Source organism: Lichenostomus cassidix, unplaced genomic scaffold (assembly GCF_008360975.1).
Source record: "Lichenostomus cassidix isolate B80296 unplaced genomic scaffold, HeHo_3.0 HiC_scaffold_707, whole genome shotgun sequence".
Lineage (NCBI taxonomy): Eukaryota > Metazoa > Chordata > Aves > Passeriformes > Meliphagidae > Lichenostomus > Lichenostomus cassidix.
The window spans coordinates 145,114-155,786 of NW_028147326.1; the positions used below are offsets into that span (position 1 = coordinate 145,114).

The 10,673-nt window shown below is 41.1% G+C and overlaps 1 long non-coding RNA gene across 1 annotated transcript; it reads right to left on the bottom strand.

Annotated features, from left to right (window-relative positions):
• Positions 1-9,572: 9,572 nt before the first annotated feature.
• Positions 9,573-10,515, bottom strand: LOC146423410 (uncharacterized). Its single transcript, XR_014847556.1, has 3 exons — positions 10,464-10,515; positions 10,159-10,322; positions 9,573-9,929 (listed from the first exon to the last, which is right to left on the bottom strand). It is a non-coding gene; the product is annotated as an uncharacterized LOC146423410 (long non-coding RNA).
• Between the last annotated feature and the right edge of the window lie 158 nt (positions 10,516-10,673).

Genomic DNA, 10,673 nt, shown 5'->3' on the forward strand with positions numbered 1-10,673 from the left:
CACACTCCGATTTTCAGCATCCCCTTGGATTTCCCCCCAAAATCCCAATCCAATCCCAATCCAAGCCCCATTTCCAGCCCAATCCATCCCTTCCCTCTCTCCCAACCCCATTCCAGGTCCTCCAGGTGGATTTTCCTGCCCCAGGACACTCCTGGGTTCTGCCCAGCCCCAGTCACACTCCGATTTTCAACATCCCCTTGGATTTTCCCCCAAATTCCCAACCCAACCCAATCCAAACCCCATTTCCAGCCTAATCCATCCCTTCCCTCTCTCCCAACCCCATTCCAGGTCCTTTTCCATTCCTGGGCTCTGCCCAGCCCCAGTCACGCTCCAATTTTCAGCATCCCCATGGATTTTTCCCCCAAATTCCCACTCCAAACCCCATTTCCAGCCCAATCCATCCCTTCCCTCCCTCCCAGCCCCATTCCAGGTCCTTTTCCATTCCTGGGCTCTGCCCAGCCCCAGTCACGCTCCCTGCTCCCAAAAATTCGGCACGGGCCGTTGGCTGCTGTAATGTCCCTAATTTGCAGTTCTTTGGGATTTGCCTCCCAAAATCCTCCTGTTTGCACCTCGGAGATTCCCTGGGGCGACTCGACCTCTCCAATTCCCAATTCCGGGAGCAAATCCTCCCAGAGCCCTAAAAACTGCTCCCTGATCCTGGAAATCCCAAAAAACCAGAGGGATTTGGGGGTTCTGTAGGAATTTTGGGGACACGTGGATGTTTTCGCACCCAGTGGGAATTAAAGAGGCAAATCCTGGATGGAATCCCAATGATTCCGGAGAGAAAAATCCATAATTCCACCCCAAAAGGAATTTTTTTGTGTGTTTTAATCCATGTGGGAATTTCTCCAGTTTAAAAATCAGGGAATGATTTGGGTTGGAAAAGCCTTAAAATAATCTAATTTCATCCCTGCCAGGGCAGGGAAAAAATCCCAAAATTCCAGGGCAGGGATAAAATCCCAAAATTCCAGCTGGGTAACCAAACCTATGGGAAATCTCATAACCAAAAAAAAAAAACCCAAAAAAATCCCAAATTTCAAGGAAATCCTCCCAGCAGAACATTTCCCTGGCAGAAACAGGAATTCCAGGATGGTTTTTCCTTCCCATCCCAGAGCAGCTCATTCCCAGAAAAATCCAATTTTTGATTTCCCTCCTCAACCTTGCAGGAAAAGGACTGGAATGTGCCATGGAATGGGAATTCCTGGATTTCCTAGAACAAGGAAAAATCCCCAAACAAGCCAATTCCCAATGTTCCAAATCTGGAATTCCTGGATTTCCTAGAACAAGGGAAAACCCCAAAAAAGGCAATTCCCAATCTGGAATTTCTGGATTTCCTAGAACAAGGAAAACCCCAAACAAGGCAATTCCCAATGTTCCAAATCTCGAATTCCTGGATTTCCTACAACAAGGAAAAACCCAAACAAGGCAATTCCCAATCTGGAATTCCTGGATTTCCTGGAATAAGGAAAAACCCCAAAACCAGGCAATTCCCAATGTTCCAAATCTCGAATTCCTGGATTTCCTACAACAAGGAAAAACCCAAACAAGGCAATTCCCAATCTGGAATTCCTGGATTTCCTGGAATAAGGAAAAACCCCAAAACCAGGCAATTCCCAATGTCCCAAATGTGGAATTCCTGGATTTCCAAGGACAAGGAAAACCCCAAACAAGGCAATTCCCAATGTTCCAAATCTGGAATTCCTGGATTTCCCAGAACAATGAAAAACCCCAAACAAAGCAATTCCCAATGTCCCAAATGTAGAATTCCTGTATTTCCAAGGACAAGGAAAACCCCAAAACAGGCAATTCCCAATCTGGGATTCCTGGATTTCCCAGAACAGGGAAAAACCCCAAACAAGGCAATTCCCAATGTTCCCAATCTGGAATTCCTGGATTTCCCAGAAGAAGGAAAACCCCAAACAAGGCAATTCCAATCTGGGATTCCTGGATTTCCTAGAACAAGGAAAAACCCCAAACAAGGCAATTCCCAATCTGGAATTCCTGGATTTCCTGGAATAAGGAAAATCCCAAACAAGGCAATTCCCAATGTTCCCAATCTGGAATTCCTGGATTTCCCAGAACAAGGAAAACCCCAAAACAGGCAATTCCCAATCTGGGATTCCTGGATTTTCTGCAACAAGGAAAACCCCAAACAAGGCAATTCCCAATGTTCCCAATCTGGAATTCCTGGATTTTTTAGAACAAGGGAAAACCCCAAACAAGGCAATTCCCAATCTGGAATTCCTGGATTTCCTGGAATAAGGAAAAACCCCAAACAAGGCAATTCCCAATCTGGGATTCCTGGATTTCCTAGAACAAGGAAAAACCCCAAACAAGGCAATTCCCAATGTCCCAAATCTGGAATTCCTGTATTTCCAAGGACAAGGAAAATCCCAAACAAGGCAATTCCCAATTTTCCCAATCTGGAATTCCTGAATTTCCCAGAACAGGGAAAAACCCCAAACAAGGCAATTCCCAATGTTCCCAATCTGGAATTCCTGGATTTCCCAGAACAAGGAAAATCCCAAACAAGGCAATTCCCAATGTTCCCAATCTGGAATTCCTGGATTTTCCAGAATAAGGAAAATCCCCAAACAAGGCAATTCCCAATCTGGAATTCCTGGATTTCCTAGAACAAGGAAAAATCCCCAAACAAGCCAATTCCCAATGTTCCAAATCTGGAATTCCTGGATTTCCTAGAACAAGGGAAAACCCCAAAAAAGGCAATTCCCAATCTGGAATTTCTGGATTTCCTAGAACAAGGAAAACCCCAAACAAGGCAATTCCCAATGTTCCAAATCTCGAATTCCTGGATTTCCTACAACAAGGAAAAACCCAAACAAGGCAATTCACAATCTGGAATTCCTGGATTTCCTGGAATAAGGAAAAACCCCAAAACCAGGCAATTCCCAATGTCCCAAATGTAGAATTCCTGTATTTCCAAGGACAAGGAAAACCCCAAAACAGGCAATTCCCAATCTGGAATTCCTGGATTTCCCAGAACAGGGAAAAACCCCAAACAAGGCAATTCCCAATGTTCCAAATCTGGGATTTCTGGATTTTTTAGAACAAGGAAAATCCCAAAACAAGGCAATTCCCAATGTTCCCAATCTGGAATTCCTGGATTTCCTAGGACAAGGAAAACCCCAAAACAGGCAATTCCCAATCTGGAATTTCTGGATTTCCCAGAACAAGTAAAAACCCCAAAACAAGGCAATTCCCAATGTTCCAAATCTCGAATTCTTGGATTTCCTGGAATAAGGAAAATCCCAAAACAAGGCAATTCCAAATGTTCTCAATCTGGAATTCCTGGATTTTTTAGAACAAGTAAAATCCCCAAACAAGGCAATTCCCAATATTCCCAATCTGGGATTCCTCAGGAAGGAATCAGGGCTTGGAAAGGTGAATTCCCCCAGGAATATCCTGACAAAAAGCAGGAAGCACCACAGGCTGAGCCACATCCTTTCCCAGATGGATTCCTGATGGAAAAATGGATTTATTTTCCTTGAAAAAAACCCACGAGGAGAGTGAATTTCTCAGGAAAAGGGAGAAATTTCGCGACGGCAGTTCTGATCCCACAGAAAATCTGGGAATGAGGGGTGAGGTTTGCATTTTTCCCATGGGATAAAAGTCCTGGAGGATTCTCAGCCTTTCCCACTAGGTGGCAAAAACTTTTTCCAAAGGGAGCTGTGCAGGGATGGGAGCAGGGAAAGCAGGGAATGCTGCTCTCCAGCGGGGTGGAGTTTGGGAAAAAAGGGGGAAAAGAGGGAGAAAAGGGGAAAAAGGGGGGGAAAAGGGAAAGAAAAGGGGAAAAAAAGAAGAAAAAGGGGAAAAAAAGGGAAAAGGGGAAAAGGAAAAGGGGAAAGGGAAAAGGAGAAGAAAAGGGGGGGAAAAGGGAAAAAGGGGGAAAAAAGGGGGAAAAAGGGGGAAGAAAGGGGAACAAAAAATGGGGAAAAGGGGGGGGGAGAGGGAAAAAAGGGGAAAAAGGGGAAAAAAGGGAAAAAAGGGAAAAAGGGGAAAAGGGAAAGGATGGTCAGGAACTGCAGGGAATCCTCCACTCTCTCGGGATGGATTTTGGGAAAACCTCATCCAGGGAAAAGGAAAAAAAAAGGGGGAAAAGGGAAAAGGGAAAAGGGAGAGGATGATTAGGAACTGTAGGGAATCCTCCTCTCACTCGGGATGGATTTTGGGAAAACCCCATCCAGGGAAAAGGGAAAAAGGGGGGAAAAAAAGGGGAAAAAAAGGGGAAAAAAGGAGAAAAAAAAGGGGGGAAAAGGGGGAAAAAAGGGGAAAGAAAAGGAAAAAAAGGGAAAAGGGAAAGGATGGTCAGGAACTTCAGGGAATTCTCCACTCCTTCGGGATGGATTATGGGAAATCCAAGGAAAAGGGGGAAGGTGAGGAACGGATCAGGATCAGGTGGGAAAAGTGGGAGGATGATTAGGTATTGTAGGGAATTCTCCTCTCTCTCCGGATGGATTTTGGGAAAACCTCATCCAGGGAAAAGGGAGAAAAGGGGGGAAAAGGGGAAAAAAGGGAAAAGGGAGAGGATGATTAGGAACTGCAGGGAATTCTCCTCTCCCTCGGGATGGATTTTGGGAAAAGCTCATCCAGGGAAAAGGGACAAGGGGGAGGATGATCAGGAACATCACCCTGGAGTTTTTCACTGCCAGGGAATCCCAAATCCCTCCTCAGCTTTTAGGGAATCTCTGGGTTTGCTGATTCCCTGTGGCGAGCAGGGACAGGGACAAGGGACAGGGACAGGGACAGGGACAGGGACAAGGGACAGGGAAAGGGGACAAGGGACAAGGGACAAGGGACAAGGGAAAAGGGACAGGGACAAGGGACAGGGACAAGGGACAAGGGACAAGGGACAAGGGACAAGGGAAAAGGGACAAGGGAAAAGGGACAGGGACAGGGAAAAGGGACAGGGAAAAGGGACAGGGACAAGGGACAAGGGACAAGGAAAAGGGACAGGGACAAGGGACAAGGGACAAGGGACAAGGGACAAGGAAAAGGGACAGGGACAAGGGACAAGGGACAAGGGACAAGGGACAGGGACAAGGGACAGAGGGACAGGGACAAGGGACAAGGGACAGGGAAAGGGGACAAGGGACAAGGGACAAGGGACAGAGGGACAGGGAAAAGGGAAAAGGGAAAAGGGAAAAGGGACAAGGGACAAGGGACAGGGACAGAGGGACAGGGAAAGGGGACAGGGAAAGGGGACAAGGGACAAGGGACAGAGGGACAGGGATGCAGGGAGGGGACAAGTACAGGGGACAGAGACTCAGGGAGGGGACAGGGACAGGGGACAAAGACCCAGGCAGGGGACAAGGACAGGGACAGGGACCCAGGGAGGGGACAGGGACACCACGAGTCCCCCCAGCCTCCTTCCCGCTCTCCAGGAGCTTCATGCGTTATTTGATAGCAACAATGGGACCTTTTGGGGACAACAATGGGACCTTGGGGACAACAATGGGACCTCGGGGACAACAATGGGACCTCGGGGACAACAATGGGACCTTGGGGACAACAATGTCCCCACCAGGACGAGGTGTCCCCGCCCCAAACGGCACCGCGGCGCTGCCAGCCAGTGTCCCCTTGTCCCCAAAGCCTTTTGTTCCCGAGGCTGCTGCCCGCAGTGTCACCTCTCTGTCATTCCCTGTGCATTTCCTTCCTCAGTTCTGCCAGTTGGGGACATTTTTAGGGAGTTTTCTGCATGCAAATTTTGGGATTGATCCTCTGTCCTGCTCTTCTCTGTCCCTAAAGGTTCTGGAAAAAGGAGCAGGAGAAGGAAAATAAACTTTGGGAGTGCAGGAAACACAAAAAAATAGAATATTCCCAAAGAGATCCACATTCCCAAAAAAATTATTGTTCCCTAAGAGATCAATATTCCCAGAGATCAATGTTCCCAAAAAGATCCACATTCCCAAAGAGATTCACATTCCCAAAAAAATTAATGTTCCCAAAGAGATCCACATTCCCAAAGAGATCAATATTTCCAAACAAATCAATATTCCCAAAGAGAGTCACATTCCCCAAAAAATCAATATTCCCAAAGAGATCTAAATTCCCAAAAAATTGCTTCCCAAAGAGAGTCACATTCCCCAAAAAATCAATATTCCCAAACAGATCCACATTCCCAGAGATCAATATTCCCAAAAAAAAAATCAATATTCCCAAAGATCCACATTCCCAAAAAAATTAACATTCCCAAAGAGATCCACATTCCCAAAAAAATCAATATCCCCAAACAGATCCACATTCCCCAAAAAATAAAATATTCCCAAAGAGATCCACATTCCCAAAGAGATCAATATTCCCAAAGAGATCCACATTCCCCAAAAAATTAATGTTCCCAAAGAGATCCAAATTCCTAAAAAAATTAACATTCCCAAAGAGATCCACATTCCTAGAGATCAATATTCCCAAAAAAGTCAATATTCTCAAAGAGATCCACATTCCCAAAGTAATATTCCCAAAGAGATCAATATTCCCCAAAAAATTAACATTCCCAAAAAGATCCACATTCCCCAAAAAATCAATATTCCCAAAGAGATTAATATTCCCAAAAAAATTAATGTCCCCAAAGAGATCCACATTCCCAAAGAGATCCACATTCCCCAAAAAATCAGTATTCCCAGAGATCAATATTCCCAAAAAATTAACATTCCCAAAGAGATCCACATTCCCAAAGATATCCATATTTCCAAAAAAATTAATGCTCCCAAAAAGTCAATATTCCCAAAAAATCAATATTCCTGAACAGATCCATATTCCCAAAAAATCAATATTCCCAAAGAGCTCCACATTCCCAAAGTAATATTCCCAAAGAGATCAATATTCCCAAAAAATTAACATTCCCAAAGATCCACATTCCCCAAAAAATTAATGTCCCTAAAGAGATCCACATTCCCAGAGATCAATATTCCCAAAAAAATCAATATTCCCAAAGAGATCCATATTCTCAAACAGATCCACATTCCCCAAAAAATTAATGTCCCCAAAGAGATCTAAATTCCCAAAAAATCAACATTCCCAAAAAATCAACATTCCCAAAAAATCCACATTCCCAAAGAGATCCAAAGGATTCTTTGGGATTTTCTCCTCCAGGCAGAGCTGAAAAAAGGATCTGCAGGAATAATTTGGGTTGAATTTTCTCCTCAGGAAAAAAACAAAAAAAAAATCACCATTTTCTTCCTCCTCTAGCCAGGTGGATCCTGCAGATCCTTGGGGTTGGAAAAACTGGGAGGAAAAAGATGGAGAAATTAAAAAAAAAAAAAGCAACCAGAATTCCAATTTTGGGAATTCCAAAGGAATTCACAGGAGGAAAAAGATGGAGAAATTAAAAAAAAAAAAACAAATTTTGGGAATTCCAAAGGAATTCACAGGAGGAAAAAGATGGAGAAATTTAAAAAAAATAAGCAATCAGAATTCCAAATTTTTGGGAATTCCAAAGGAATTCACAGGAGGAAAAAGATGGCAAAATTAAAAAAAAAATAACCAATTTTTGGGAATTCAAAAAGAATTCAAAAGAGGAAAAAGATGGAGAAATTAAAAAAAAAGAAAAAAGAATTCCAATTTTTGGGAATTCAAAAGGAATTCACAGGAGGAAAAAGATGGAGAAATTAAAAAAAAAATAACCAATTTTTGGGAATTCAAAAGGAATTCACAGGAGGAAAAAGATGGAGAAATTAAAAAAAAAAAAAGAATTCCAATTTTTGGGAATTCAAAAGGGATTCACAGGAGGAAAATAAGAAAAAAATAACCAACCAGAATTCCAATTTTTGGGAATTCAAAAGGGATTCACAGGAGAAAAAATATGGAGAAATTTAAAAAATAACCAACCAGAATTCCAAATTTTTGGGGAATTCAAAAGAGGAAAAATATGGAGAAATTAAAAAAAAAAATAACCAACCAGAATTCCAATTTTTTGGGAATTCAAAAAGAATTCACAGGAGGAAAAATATGGAGAAATTTAAAAAAAAAATAACCAACCAGAATTCCAATTTTTTGGGAATTCCAAAGGAATTCACAGGAGGAAAAAGATGGAGAAATTAAAAAAAAAATAACCAACCAGAATTCCAATTTTGGGAATTCAAAAGAGGAAAAATATGGAGAAATTCTCTGTCCAAAGGTGAAAATACATCAAAACCAGGCAATAAAATAATTTAAAATATCCTGATTTTTGGATTAATTAGGATTTAAAAGGGATCAATGTATTCTGTTCTCCAGTAATGAAAATATCCCATTTTTCCAGCATATTCCCAACTCTTAGAGGAGTGGGAAGTTTTGGCAGTTGGAGAAATGATGGAATAAAATAGAATAAAATAGAATAAAATGGGATAGAGTAGAATAGAATGGAATGGAATAGAATAAATAGAATAGAATAGAAATAGAAAATAGAATAGAAATAGAAAATAAAATAGAATAGAAATAGAAAATAAAATAGAATAGAAATAGAAAATAAAATAGAATAGAAATAGAAAATAGAATAGAATAGCATAGAATAGAATAGAATAGAATAGAATAGAATAGAATAGAATAGAATAGAAATAGAAAATAAAATAGAATAGAAATAGAAAATTAAATAGAATAGAATTAGAAAATAGAATAGAAATAGAAAATAAAATAAAATAGAAATAGAAAATAGAATAGAATAGAAATAGAAAATAAAATAGAATAGAAATAGAAAATAAATAGAATAAAATAGAAATAGAAAATAGAATAAAATAGAAATAGAAAATAGAATAGAATGGAAATAGAAAATAAAATAGAATACAAATAGAAAATAGAATAGAATAGAATAGAATAGAATAGAATAGAATAGAATAGAGTAGAATAGAGTAGAATAGAGCAGGAATAGAATAGAAAATAAAATAGAATAAAATAGATTAGAATAAAATAGAAAATAGAATAGAATAGGAATAGAATAGAACAGATTATTATAATATAATATAATATAATATAATATAATATAATATAATATATAATATTAATAAAATATCCACACCCCAGAGGTTTCATACAAATCCCACTTTTAATCACGGACAAATATCACTTTCAAGTAAAACCAACAGTTTTAAATAAAACATAAATTATCAGAGGACTCAGCAAGACCCTGTGCACATTCCTCCCTCCTTCCCCAGCTCTCCTCAAAGGTCTCTCGGTGATTTTTGGAACAGAAATTTGGGATTGAAAAGCACTGGGAAGGTGAAGATTCCCAGGAAAAAGGAGGAGCTGGAAGGAGGGAAGAGAATGATGGAAGCAGCTTTTGGTGGAAGCTCAGCTTTGGATGTAAAGGGAATTTCCTTCTCCATCTCAGTGATTCCAGAGGGGAAAAAATCCCAGAAATTGTCCTAAAATTCGGGTGAAGTTTTCCTGGTTTTTGGAGGTTTCTGTGCTTGGAGAGCAATGCTGGAATTGGATGGAGAATCTCACAGTTCTTCCTCATCCCAGGATTTCCCAAAATTGGAATTCACACTTTTCACCTCTTCACAAAGTGCAAAATTCCCAGCAAAGTCATTTTTTGGGCATTTTTTTCCTTCCATTCTCCCAGGATTATTCTCCCAGGATTTCCCAAAGCTGGAATTCACACTCTTCCTCTTCACCTCCACGAAGTGCAAAATTCCCAGCAAAGTCTTTTTTTGGGCATTTTTTTTCCTCCATCCTCCTGGGATTTCCCAAAGCTGGAATTCACACTTTTCACCTCTTCACAAAGTGCAAAATTCCCAGCAAAGTCATTTTTGGGGCATTTTTTCCCTCCTGGCAAAGTAATTTTTTTTTCCTCCATTCTCCCAGGATTTCCCAAAATTGGAATTCACACTTTTCACCTCTTCACAAAGTGTAAAATTCCCAGCAAAGTCTTTTTTTGGGCATTTTTTCCCTCCATCCTTCCAGGATTTCCCAAAATTGGAATTCACACTTTTCACCTCTTCACAAAGTGCAAAATTCCCAGCAAAGTCATTTTTTGGGCATTTTTTTCCTTCCATTCTCCCAGGATTATTCTCCCAGGATTTCCCAAAGATGGAATTCACACTCTTCCTCTTCACCTCCAACACACACAAAGTGCCAAATTCCCAGCAAAGTCATTTTTTGGCATTTTTTCCCTCCATTCTCCCAGGATTTCCCAAAGCTGGAATTCACACTCTTCCTCTTCACCTCCACGAAGTGCAAAATTCCCAGCAAAGTCATTTTTTTTCCCTCCATCCTCCTGGGATTTCCCAAAGCTGGAATTCACACTCTTCCTCTTCACCTCCACAAAGTGCAAAATTCCCAGCAAAGTCTTTTTTTTTGGCATTTTTTCCCTCCTGGCAAAGTCATTTCTTTTTCCCTCCTCCCAGGATTTCCCAAAGTTGGAATTCAAACTCTTCCTCTTCATCTCCACAAAGAGCAAAATTCCCAGCAAAGTCTTTTTTTGGGCATTTTTTCTCTCCATCCTCCCAGCATTTCCCAAAGCTGGAAACTTCCCAAAGCTGGAATTCACACTCTTCACCTCCACAAAGTGCAAAATTCCCAGCAAAGTCTTTTTTTTTCCTCCATCCTCCCAGCATTTCCCAAAGCTGGAATTCACACTCTTCCTCTTCACCTCCAACACACACAAAGTGCCAAATTCCCAGCAAAGTCATTTTTTGGGCATTTTTTTCCCCCTCTCATTTCTTTTTCCCTCCATCCTC